Source organism: Sceloporus occidentalis, unplaced genomic scaffold (assembly GCF_023333645.1).
Source record: "Sceloporus occidentalis isolate IW3139 unplaced genomic scaffold, rSceOcc1.0.p SCAF_39, whole genome shotgun sequence".
NCBI lineage: Eukaryota > Metazoa > Chordata > Lepidosauria > Squamata > Phrynosomatidae > Sceloporus > Sceloporus occidentalis.
In genome coordinates this window covers 2,699,677-2,710,302 of record NW_028317019.1, presented here as the reverse complement: position 1 = coordinate 2,710,302, position 10,626 = coordinate 2,699,677, and the positions used below count along the sequence as shown (strand labels likewise).

The 10,626-nt window shown below is 46.5% G+C and overlaps 1 pseudogene across 1 annotated transcript; it reads left to right on the top strand.

Annotated features, from left to right (window-relative positions):
* LOC149290409 (uncharacterized) lies at nucleotides 1-7,005 on the top strand (annotated as a pseudogene). The gene is made up of 3 exons (XR_016277243.1): nucleotides 1-75; nucleotides 907-1,027; nucleotides 4,857-7,005. The product of XR_016277243.1 is annotated as an uncharacterized LOC149290409 (transcript).
* Nucleotides 7,006-10,626: the final 3,621 nt, after the last annotated feature.

The window sequence follows — 10,626 nt, the reverse complement described above, 5'->3', positions numbered from 1 at the left end:
ATGGCTGACACAGAGGCCAAGCGGAGGGAGTTGGGCTCCAACAGAAAGAGGATGCCCAGGAACAATAGCTCTTTGGTGAGTCACTATCCTATTAGCTTCATCTGTGTCACTTCTGGGCCAATTTATGAAAGGAAGCAAATAATATACTGTCCGAGTTTGGCAGAGACAGTCCTGGTTAATCCTCTGTCACCCCACTTATTCAGGGGCTTTTAAAAATGTCCCAGTTGGTCTATCCTCCTCCCACTTTCCCCTTTCTCAGCTCACTTCAGTTCCTGAGTGCAACTGAGTTTACAGCCTATCAGCTCAAAAGTGGGGAGAGGAGAGGAAAGAGGGAGACTGGATATGGCCCTTCCCAGGAGGCTGAAGCAAAAGCAAACTGCTGTGCCTTTCCTAGCTTGTGTGATCTTCCTCATAAACAACTTTGGCCATCTTCACTGCCTTCTGGGTTGCTTATCCACATGTGTCTTGTTTTTCCCATCTAAGAAATGTTGGGGGCTATGGGAGAATGTCTCTGGATATAAATTGGGGGTGGACCCAATGACCCTCAACCCCAGAGTGCTCCACGGAACTGCTTTATAAAAATGACATTTGCCTCCGAAATGTGGCAGGAAATGGCTAAATGCACCATAATTCTTTTATGGCTAAATGTACTATATATTTTGGGACAGTCAGTATCCTAATCCATCATCAATATCCCAGCTATGGCCTAAATTATATTGTATATTATATTGAAAAGATTAAAGACAAACTGGATCTGAAAGGCAGTAGCTTTTTTCTGGCTGACGGCATTTAAAGTTTATTTCCTAGACTGAATTCTAAAGAGATCAAATAATATTTGGATGCACCATGTGCTTTCCTCCCCTTTTGTTTAGTCACTCTCTGGATGGGGGCTATTTTCTGTTGCAGGTGACCTTTGCGGATGTGGCAGTATATTTCACGGAGAACGAATGGAAACTGTTGACGAAGAAGCAGAGACTTATGTACAGTTCTGTAATGATGGAGAATTATGAGAACGTGGCCTCTGTGGGTAAGGAACCGGAATCCACTAGCATTATAGAATCATAGAGTTGGAATAGACCACAAGGGCCATCCAGTTCAACCCACTTCTGCCATGCAGGAATACATTTCCAAACACCATCCAGCCTCTGTTTAAAGACCTCCAAAGAAGAGGACTCCACCAAATTTTAAGGGAGTATATTGCACTGTCCGATAGGTCTTACTGTTAATGTTTAGGTGGAACCTCTTTCCCTGTGGTTTGCATCCATTGTGGTGTCTCCTTTCTCTGTAGCAGCAGAAAGCAAGCTTGGTTCATCCTCAAAACGACCCTTTCCAATATTTAAACATGGATATCATATTTGTTGTTAATTTTCTTTTCTCCAGGGTAAACATACCCAGCTCTCTAAGCCACTCTTCATAGGGCTTTATGGTTTCCAGATCTTTCACCATTTTTGTTGCCCTCCTCTGGGCATGTTCCAACCTGTCAACATCCTTTATGAATTTCAGAGGCCAGACCTGGACACAGGATTATTCCAAGTGAAGCCTGACCAAAGCTCTATAGAGTGGCACTAGTACTTCCCTTGATCTAGAAACTATACTCGTATTGATGCAGCCTAGAATCACATGGGCCTTTTTAGCTGCCGCATCACACTTTTGCCCAAGTTCAACTTCCGGTCTATTGGGAGTCATAGATCCCTTTCAAATGTAGTTTAATTGTGATAGCAACATCCTGTAGAATATTTGAATTTGTAGTTTTGTGAGGCACTATTGCTCTCCACTTTATAAGGATTCTAAATACCGCATTGTAAATTGCCAATTGCCAAATCCGGCTTCTGTCATTCATCCAGAATGTTTTTGGAGTTTAGGGAGAAATTGTTAGTCGTTTAAACGATAGTAGTTTTAAGTAGTTGGTAAGGATATTAGGGCCTAGAATGGCTTCAGGGAAGGGAAGCAGTTGTGGAGGCTATTAATTGCCTGGTCTGTGAACTCTGGGTGGCAGACATGCTCCAGGGGTGAGTGGCGTATGTGAACAGTGGAAGAAGAAGGCAAGAGGTACCTTGGCAGCCGGGCTGTTTAGGGGCTGAAGGGGAGGAAAAGGGAGGAGTGTGAAGGTAGTTAATGACAGAGGGAAAAGGTTTAGACACTTCAGAGACAGCTTAGACTTATTAATGGACGCTTCTGCCTGAGTTTCTCAATAAACCTTTTGGTGGAAGCAAAGGACTTTTTAATTCTGAAACTAAGTTCCACCCCCAGATATCTCACCAATGCTAGGATTTTGTAGGAAGACAGTATGGAGATTGCCAGTAATGCATTTCTCATTGAAATGGTAGCACATCTCTGAGTATGTTTCCTTTTTTGGCCCTCTTCCAGCCTTTTGAGGTTCTGCTTCACTTCCCCAAAGGGATGCAATGGGATACTGAGGCACAAAACTTTATTCCTATTTTCAGGCAATACAATGTGCAGTTGCCCCTGAGATCCCCAGGGGGCCAATGTGATGCCCCCAATCCCCAACAGTAGCCCATCCCTGTCTTAGAGATGTCTTAATACTGCTCCCTGGTGCTTGATCCTCACCAAAACAAGTCCAGGTCCCAGCCCCCTTGCTTTGCCTTTCCCAATGAGTAATTTGTATATGGATTATCCTGCCTTTCTCAACAAATGAACCTTTAAGTGTCCCTTTTATGCATCACATAAATGGGTGTGTGTCTGTGATAGAGAGAAGGAGCGAATGTGAAAAACAGAAAGGCAGGAAAGAGATGGTGAAGGTGAAATACTGAAGCAGTGCAGATGGGCAAGAAGGAAGGTTGGAGACGGAGGGAGAAAGGGAAGGAAATTAGGCTTAAGAGGGAGATGAAATAACAGATATAGGATGGGGGACACCTGGCTGAATGAAACTATGTGTGAAAGGGATCTAGTAGTCCAAGTAAACCACAAGTTGAACATGAGTCAACAGTGTAATGCGGCAGCTAACAAGGCCAATGCGATTTAGGTTGCATCAATAGAAGTATAGTGTCAGGATCAAGGGAAGTAATAGTGCCACTGTATTCTGCCTTGGTCAGGCCCCACCTGGAATACTGTGTCCAGTTCTGGGCACCACAATTCAAAAAGGATGTGGAGAAACTGGAGCATGTCCAAAGGAGGGCGACTAAAATGGTGCAGGATTTGGAAACTATGAGGAACGACTTGGGTAACTAGGGATGTTTAGCCTGGAGAAGAGAAGGTTAAGAGGTTATATGATAGCCCTGTTTAAATATTTGAAGGAATGTCAAGCTTGTTTTCTGCTGCTCCAGAGACTAGAACACGGAACAATGGATGCAAACTGCAGTAAAAGAGATTCCACTTCAACATAAGAAGGAACTTCCTGACAGTAAGGTCTGTTCGACAATGGATCAAACTCCCTCTGAGATTTTGGTGGAGTCTCCTTTCTTAGAGATCTTCAAACAGAGGCTGGATGGCCATCTGTCAGGGATGCTTTGATTCCTACATGGCAGAATGTGGTTGGACTGGATAGCCCTTGTAGTCTCTTCCATCTCTATGATTCTAGGCCTATGGGAGCCAGGAGGGGGAGGCAGGAGCAAAGCCAGGATTTCCTAGCTCTGTGCGGAGAGAAAGGGACCTCTGGGAAGGACCAGGAGAGGGGCCTTGGGGATTGGGAGGCAGCCACCAACCATAATAATAAGTTTTATTTGTATTTACCTGCCTCTCTCAATGGAGCGAGGCAGTATTACAACCGTAAAATAGCCACAAAACAACAATAGCATCCAATTTATACACAGTAAAACAACAAAATGCTTAAAACACAATTTGGGACAAATAAAAAATTCATTTAAAATGCACAGTTGTGATCAGAAGTGGAATTTTTCCTTAAGTTCTTTACAAGAGGTCAGCTGGGTAAGCCTGCCGGAAGGGATCCGTCTTAAGTCCTTTCTTGAAAGCATCCAAGGTGGTGTTAAGACAGATCTCCTCCAGAAAGTTGTTCCATAACTTGGAATTGCTTTAGCATGTTTCCTGGGTGGGGATAGAATTGTCTGAAACTGAATTAAATTAAATGGGTGCTTGGTGGAAATACTTCAGCCAAAAAGGATTATTACACCGGCTCTCAGGTCCTTCTTGGCTCTGAATTCTGGTCTGAATTCTGGTCCCATTCAAAGCCAATGTATAGCACAGTCTGAAGGCGACACTCCCAGAGTTTAATAATAACATAGCAGAGTACAGTAGCAAATCTCCAGATATAGGCATTGGCAATGCATTAACCACTTTCCACACTTAAAAATAACTCACAGACCCAGTTGATTTCCTCCAAGTCCTTGGAGGTTCTTTAGCTTGAGTTGCAATAGAAAACAAATATGTACCAGCTCTCCTCTCTGACTTTCATCAACTTCACAATCTCTTGTACACACAACTCCAACCCACATCAATCCACATGTGAGCTGTATCCTGTATTGGTTGTGAGTCATCTCCTGGTGCCACACAGCATGAAGCTTCCTCTGCAGTTAGCTTGCATCATGCCATGTGCTCTGACTCAAGACTCTATGGCATTCTCACAGGAAATGATGCCACTTTTCAATCAAAGTATTTTTACATATATATATTGGAATATTTTTCAAATGCCTGACTATCTGCTTCTACTGATTTCCTCATGACAGTTCCTCTTCAATTTCTTCTTTGGTAGCTCTGAGTAAGGATACAGTCATTATATGGATTTGGGGCATCCAGAACAGGGTCATGCTCAGTTCACTCACACCAACATTATTAATTTAATCTCAAATAGGGAGGGATAAACGTGGGGCTAAATCTTGGCGTAACCCTTTCCTCTCTTAACACTGACATTCAGTCTTGTCTGTCATTGTCCTCCTTTACAGAAGAATTTGTCACTCACGAGAGAGTCCACATAGGAGAGAAGCCATACAAATGCCAGCATTGTGGAAAATGTTTTTCTTCAAAGGCACACCTAGTGATACATCAGAGAGTCCACACAGGAGAGAAGCCATACAAATGCCAACATTGTGGGAAGTGTTTTGCCTACAAGTCAGTCCTTGTCATGCATCGAAGAGTCCACACAGGAGAGAAGCCATACAAATGCCAGCATTGTGGGAAATGTTTTTCTCAGAAGTCAGACCTATTGGCACATCAGAGAGTCCACACAGGAGAGAAGCCATACAAATGCCAGCATTGTTGGAAATGTTTTTCTTTAAAGTCATACCTATTAGCACATCAGAGAGTCCACACAGGAGAGAAGCCATACAAATGCCAGCGTTGTTGGAAATGTTTTTCTTCAAAGTCATACCTATTGGCACATCAGAGAGTCCACACAGGAGGAAACCCAAACAAATGCCAGCATTTTGGGAAATGTTTTTCTTCCAAGTCAAACCTAGTGACATATCAGAGAGTCCACACAGGAGAGAAGCCATACAAATGCCAGCATTGTGGCAAATGTTTTTCTCGGAAGTCACACCTATTGGCACATAAGAGAGTCCACACAGGAGAGAAGCCATACAAATGCCAGCATTGTGGGAAATGTTTTTCTTCAAAGTCATACCTATTGGCACATCAGAGAGTCCACACAGGAGAGAACCCAAACAAATGCCAGCATTGCGGGAAATGTTTTTCTTGGAAGTCAAACCTAGTGATGCATCAGAGAGTCCACACAGGAGAGAAGCCATACAAATGCCAGCATTGCGGGAAATGTTTTTCTTGTAAGTCAAACCTAGTGACACATCAGAGAGTCCACACAGGAGAGAAGCCATACAAATGCCAGCATTGTGGGAAATGTTTTTCTATGAAGTCAGCCCAAGTGAAACATCAGAGAGTCCACACAGGAGAGAAGCCATACAAATGCCAGCATTGTGGGAAATGTTTTTGTCGGCAGTCAAGCCTAGTGATACATCAGAGAGTCCACACAGGAGAGAAGCCTCACAAATGCCAGCATTGTGGGAAATGTTTTTCTGACCAGTCAGCCCACCTGAGACATCAGAGAGTCCACACAGGAGAGAAGCCATACAAATGCCAGCATTGTGGGAAATGTTTTTCTCAGAAGTCAAACCTACTGACACACCAGAGAATCCACAAGGGAGAGAAGCCATACACATGCCAGCATTGTGGGAAATGATTTTCTCGGAAGTCAAGCCTAGTGAAACATCAGAGAGTCCACACTGGAGAGAAGCCATACAAATGCCAGCATTGTGGGAAATGTTTTTCTCAGAAGTCAAACCTACTGACACACCAGAGAATCCACAAGGGAGAGAAGCCATACACATGCCAGCATTGTAGGAAATGTTTTTCTCAGAAGTCACACCTAGTGACACACCAGAGAGTCCACACAGGAGAGAAGCTTCACAAATGCCAGCATTGTGGGAAATGTTTTTCTGACAAGTCAGCCCACCTGAGACACCAGAGAGGCAACACAGGAGAGAAGCCACACAAATCCATGAAGTGAATGAACATTATTTTTGTAAAGATGGAATACAAAGATATTTTTTCAATCCAGCGGTGTTTAAAAGCCCTTATGAATTTATTTGTAGAGTTTTTCTGTCCATATGTCTGTTTATGTTTTAAAGTTATGTTTTGTTAAGTTTAGGTTTTAATTGCTACTAGTATAAGATAATTGTTTTGAGTTACAAATTTGGCTGGGGATTATGGGTCATGGTTTAGATTAGTTAGATGGGGGGCTGGGATTTGTTGCAGCTAGTTAGAAAAGCAATGATAGCATTCGGAATTTGTGGGATGTTGGCTGAAGAAAGTTGGGGACCGGTAGTAACAGAAAGGGAGCTAGTTTCTTCAAATGTCTGGGGCAGGGAGAGATTGTGCGTGTGAGAAGGATGGCAAAGTGGGGCTGGTTAATAGTGGGGGATAGATGGTGGGAATTGTGGGTGGGGTTTGGAAGAGGGTGGAATTTAAGGTTTGGGGTTTTAATATATTCTGGTAGTTCTGGCTTAAACACTGAATTTTTGATATGTGTTTTCAATAAAGTTCTTTGCTGTTTCAACACACTGGTCTCTTTGATGCACAGAAGTTGTGAATTTGCACAAAACTTTGCCTTCTACAGCTCACTATGATGCTTTAAATTACTATTTCACAGATAATATCTCTCAGATAAGAGCCAAATTGGATGTCAGCATTATTGCAGTGGTTGTAAGTAAGGTGTCCATAAGTAAGATCATACTGGATCAATTTGAATCTGAGTACTGAGGATGTGGACAAGCCCCTTGGAAGTGAGAAGAGGAGAACTTGCCCTCTCGACCGTTGCCCTTCATATATCATCTGAGATATATCATAGATGCATCTCTTAGTTAGGGCTATTTTCCATCTTGATTAAAAGAAGCTGTGGTACGGCCGTTTATGGAGAAGCCTTCCCTAGATCCCTTGGACATGAACAATTACAGACCAGTCTCCCATCTCCCATTTCTAAACAATATGATTGAGAGGGCAGTTGATCTTCATCTACAAGAGGTCTTGGATGAAGCAGATTATCTGGACCCATTTCAAACAGGCTTCAGGATGGGATACGGAGTCAAAACTGCTATGGTTGCCTTAGTAAAAGATATTTTCTTCAACGGGGGGATGTAACATACCAAACTTTAAGCTGTATTATTATGCAGCTTGTCTCAAACGGTTAGAAGAATGGTTCAAATTAGAAAACAAGAATTTATTGAATATAGAAAAAGCTAACCTGAATCTTGGCATACATGCATATATGTGGTATACAAAACCAGAAGATAATAATACTTTTAACCATCATGTTATAAGAAGAGCATTGCTTAAAGTATGGTATAAAATGAGACATCAATTTTGGGTGTCATTGCAAGAAGCCTATTACAATAGAACAAAGGACAAAAATACTCCATGGCTAAGATATGGAGATTTAATCAACAAAACACCAGAAGGAAAATACAATATGAAATCTATGGAAGAACTTAATGAAAGAGGAAACATGAAGGATTGGTTTTTATACAACCAATTAAACAATCGTTTTAAGGCAGACAATAAAGCTCCTGGGTTGACGATGGATAACAACGAAATAGATAAAATTATTATGGACAAAAAAGGTAAACACATATCCAAATATTATAAACTATTAAAAGAAAGAGATCTAGAAGATGAAATTATTAAACACAGCATGGTAAGATGGGCAGGTGATATAAATAAAACTATACCTATAGAGCAGGGGTCGGCAACCTCCGGCCCGCGGGCCGGATGCGGCCCGCGGACGCCTACCGCCTGGCCCCTGGCTGCTGTTGCCGCCGCCGCCGCCGCCGCCGCCCGTCACAGCTTTTCGCCGCTCTGGGCGCCGCCATTTTGGGCAGCAAAATGGCAGTGAAGTCTCGCGCGACCTCCCCTGAGGTCGCGCAAGATTTCGCTGCCATTTTGGGCAAAAAAATGGCGGCGCCCATAGCCCCAGAGGCCGCTATGGGCGCCGCCATTTTTTTGCCCAAAATGGTGGCGAAATCTCGCGCGACCTCGGGGGAGGTCGCGTGAGACTTCGCCGCCATTTTGCCGCCCAAAATGGCGGCGCCCAGAGCGGCGAAAAGCCGCGATAGGCAGCCGCGGCGGCAGCAGCGGCAGGCCTTTAGGAGGCCCGCTGCCGTCCCTGGTGTCCAGGAAAGCAGCCAAAAAGCTGATAAGGCAGCTAGTTCTCAAACAAACAAACCCCCTCCCAGCACAGCAAAGTCAGTGTAAGCTACACAGTCCTGGAGATTCACAGTAGTTCTACAAAAGGGATTACCAAGAGAATTGTCAGACGGTCCGAGGTTCAGGGCAACAGATAGGCAGGTCGATAAAGCAGTCCAAGGTCAAGGTTTCCGGGTAGTCAAGACAAGAAGCCAAAAGAGCCAGAGACAGAGTCTTTCCTCTAAAAGAGTCAGATATCCACTGGCAAAGAACCATACATGCTCTAGGTGCTTAAGAAGGCAAGGAGCCGGCCTTCAGCTGTGTCTGATTACGAAGACGCTTCTGATAAAGCCTCCGAGATCTTCGAAGGCCCTCTCTTTCTGCTCGACGCTCATTGAAGGTGGGCACACTGCCCAGATCCTCCTCCGTGTCCACAGCCTCGGCACCAGGCAAACTTGACTGCTGAATCTCTGGAGGGGCCATAGACTCTGCTCCAGCAGAACGAGGGCCAGCCTCTGGCTCCTCCGTTACAGGTTCAAGCCCCAGGGGCTCTGGCTCCTCCATTACAGGTTCAGGGGCTCTAGCTCATCCTCTGAGTCCTCCAAGCCATCCTTCAGGCTGGGCATGACACCTGGAGCCCTCCAGCAGGGCTCCAAGGGCGGCAGGGGGCCTCTAGGAGGTCCGCTGCCGTCCCTGGGGCCCTTCAGCAGGGCTCCGAGGGCGGCAGGGGGCCTCTGGGGGGCCTGCTGCAGTCCCTGGGGCCCTCCAGGAGGGCTCCGAGGGCGGCTGGGGCCTCTGGGGGGCCCTTTGCCGTCTCTGGGGCCCTCCAGGAGGGCTCCGAGGGCGACAGGAGGCCTCTGGGGGGCCCTTTGCCCTCCCTGGGGCCCTCCAGGAGGGCTCCGAGGGCGGCAGGGGGCCTCTGGGGGACCCTTTGCAGTCCCTGGGGCCCTCCAGGAGGGCTCCGAGGGCAGCAGGGGGCTTCTGGGGGGCCTGCTGCCATCCCTGGGGCCCTTCAGTAGGGCTCCGAGGGCGGCAGGGGGCCTCTGGGGGGCCCTTTGCCATCCCTGGGGCCCTCCAGGAGGGCTCCGGCGGTGGCAGGGGGCCTCTCGGAGGCCCGGTGCCATCGCTGGGGCCCTCCAGGGGGCCCTCCAGCGCTGGTGGCCCCCACCAGCTTTTTTGCTGATCTCTGACGGGGCCTGGGGCCCCGTCAGGGGCCAGCAAAGATGGGGAGGCCTGGCCCCCGGAGGGTGGAAGCTCCGCCCCCGGCATGCGGCCCTGCCCCGGAGGGTGGAAGCTCCACCCCCAGCGCGTGGCCCCGCCCCGGAGGGTTGAAGCTCCACCCCCAGCTTCGGCCCCCCAGTCGCCTGAGGGACACCAACCCGGCCCCCGGCTCAAAAAGGTTGCTTACCCCTGCTATAGAGGAATGGGGAAAATCATGGAAAGGAACAAATGAATTCACTCAGTGCCAAAACTATAAAGAAAATTACATCAAAATGTTATTCAAGTGGTAACCCAAAAACCCACCAGATATACAAAGCTGGCAATACTAAGTGCTGGAAATGCGGGGAACCCAAGGAAAGCTTCTTTCATATGAAGTGGACATGCATTAAAGCTAAAGGATTCTGGCAAAGGATTCATGAAACCATCCAAAACATTCTTGATATAGATACAGTGCATCCTCCCCATACGCGGCTTTCTCATATGCGGACTTGAGCGTACGTGCTCAAGCCGTGGGGTGTGCGTGGGGCGGAAGGGGCGGCGCGTCCCATTCAATTGAATGGGCGCGCGTGCCCGTTGCGCCCCTCACCCCACCGCGCCGCCGTGCATGAGCCCCATTGTTTCCAATGGGGCTTGAGCATAGGCAGAATTCGCCTTACGCAGAGGGATCCAGAACGGATCCCCCGCGTAAGGCGAGGTTCCACTGTATTCCCTTTGAACCAAATTTATTTTTACTAAACATGACACACAACATAAAGTCAATAAAATACAACAGAATTGTTTTATATATGGTCTCATGTGCAAGGA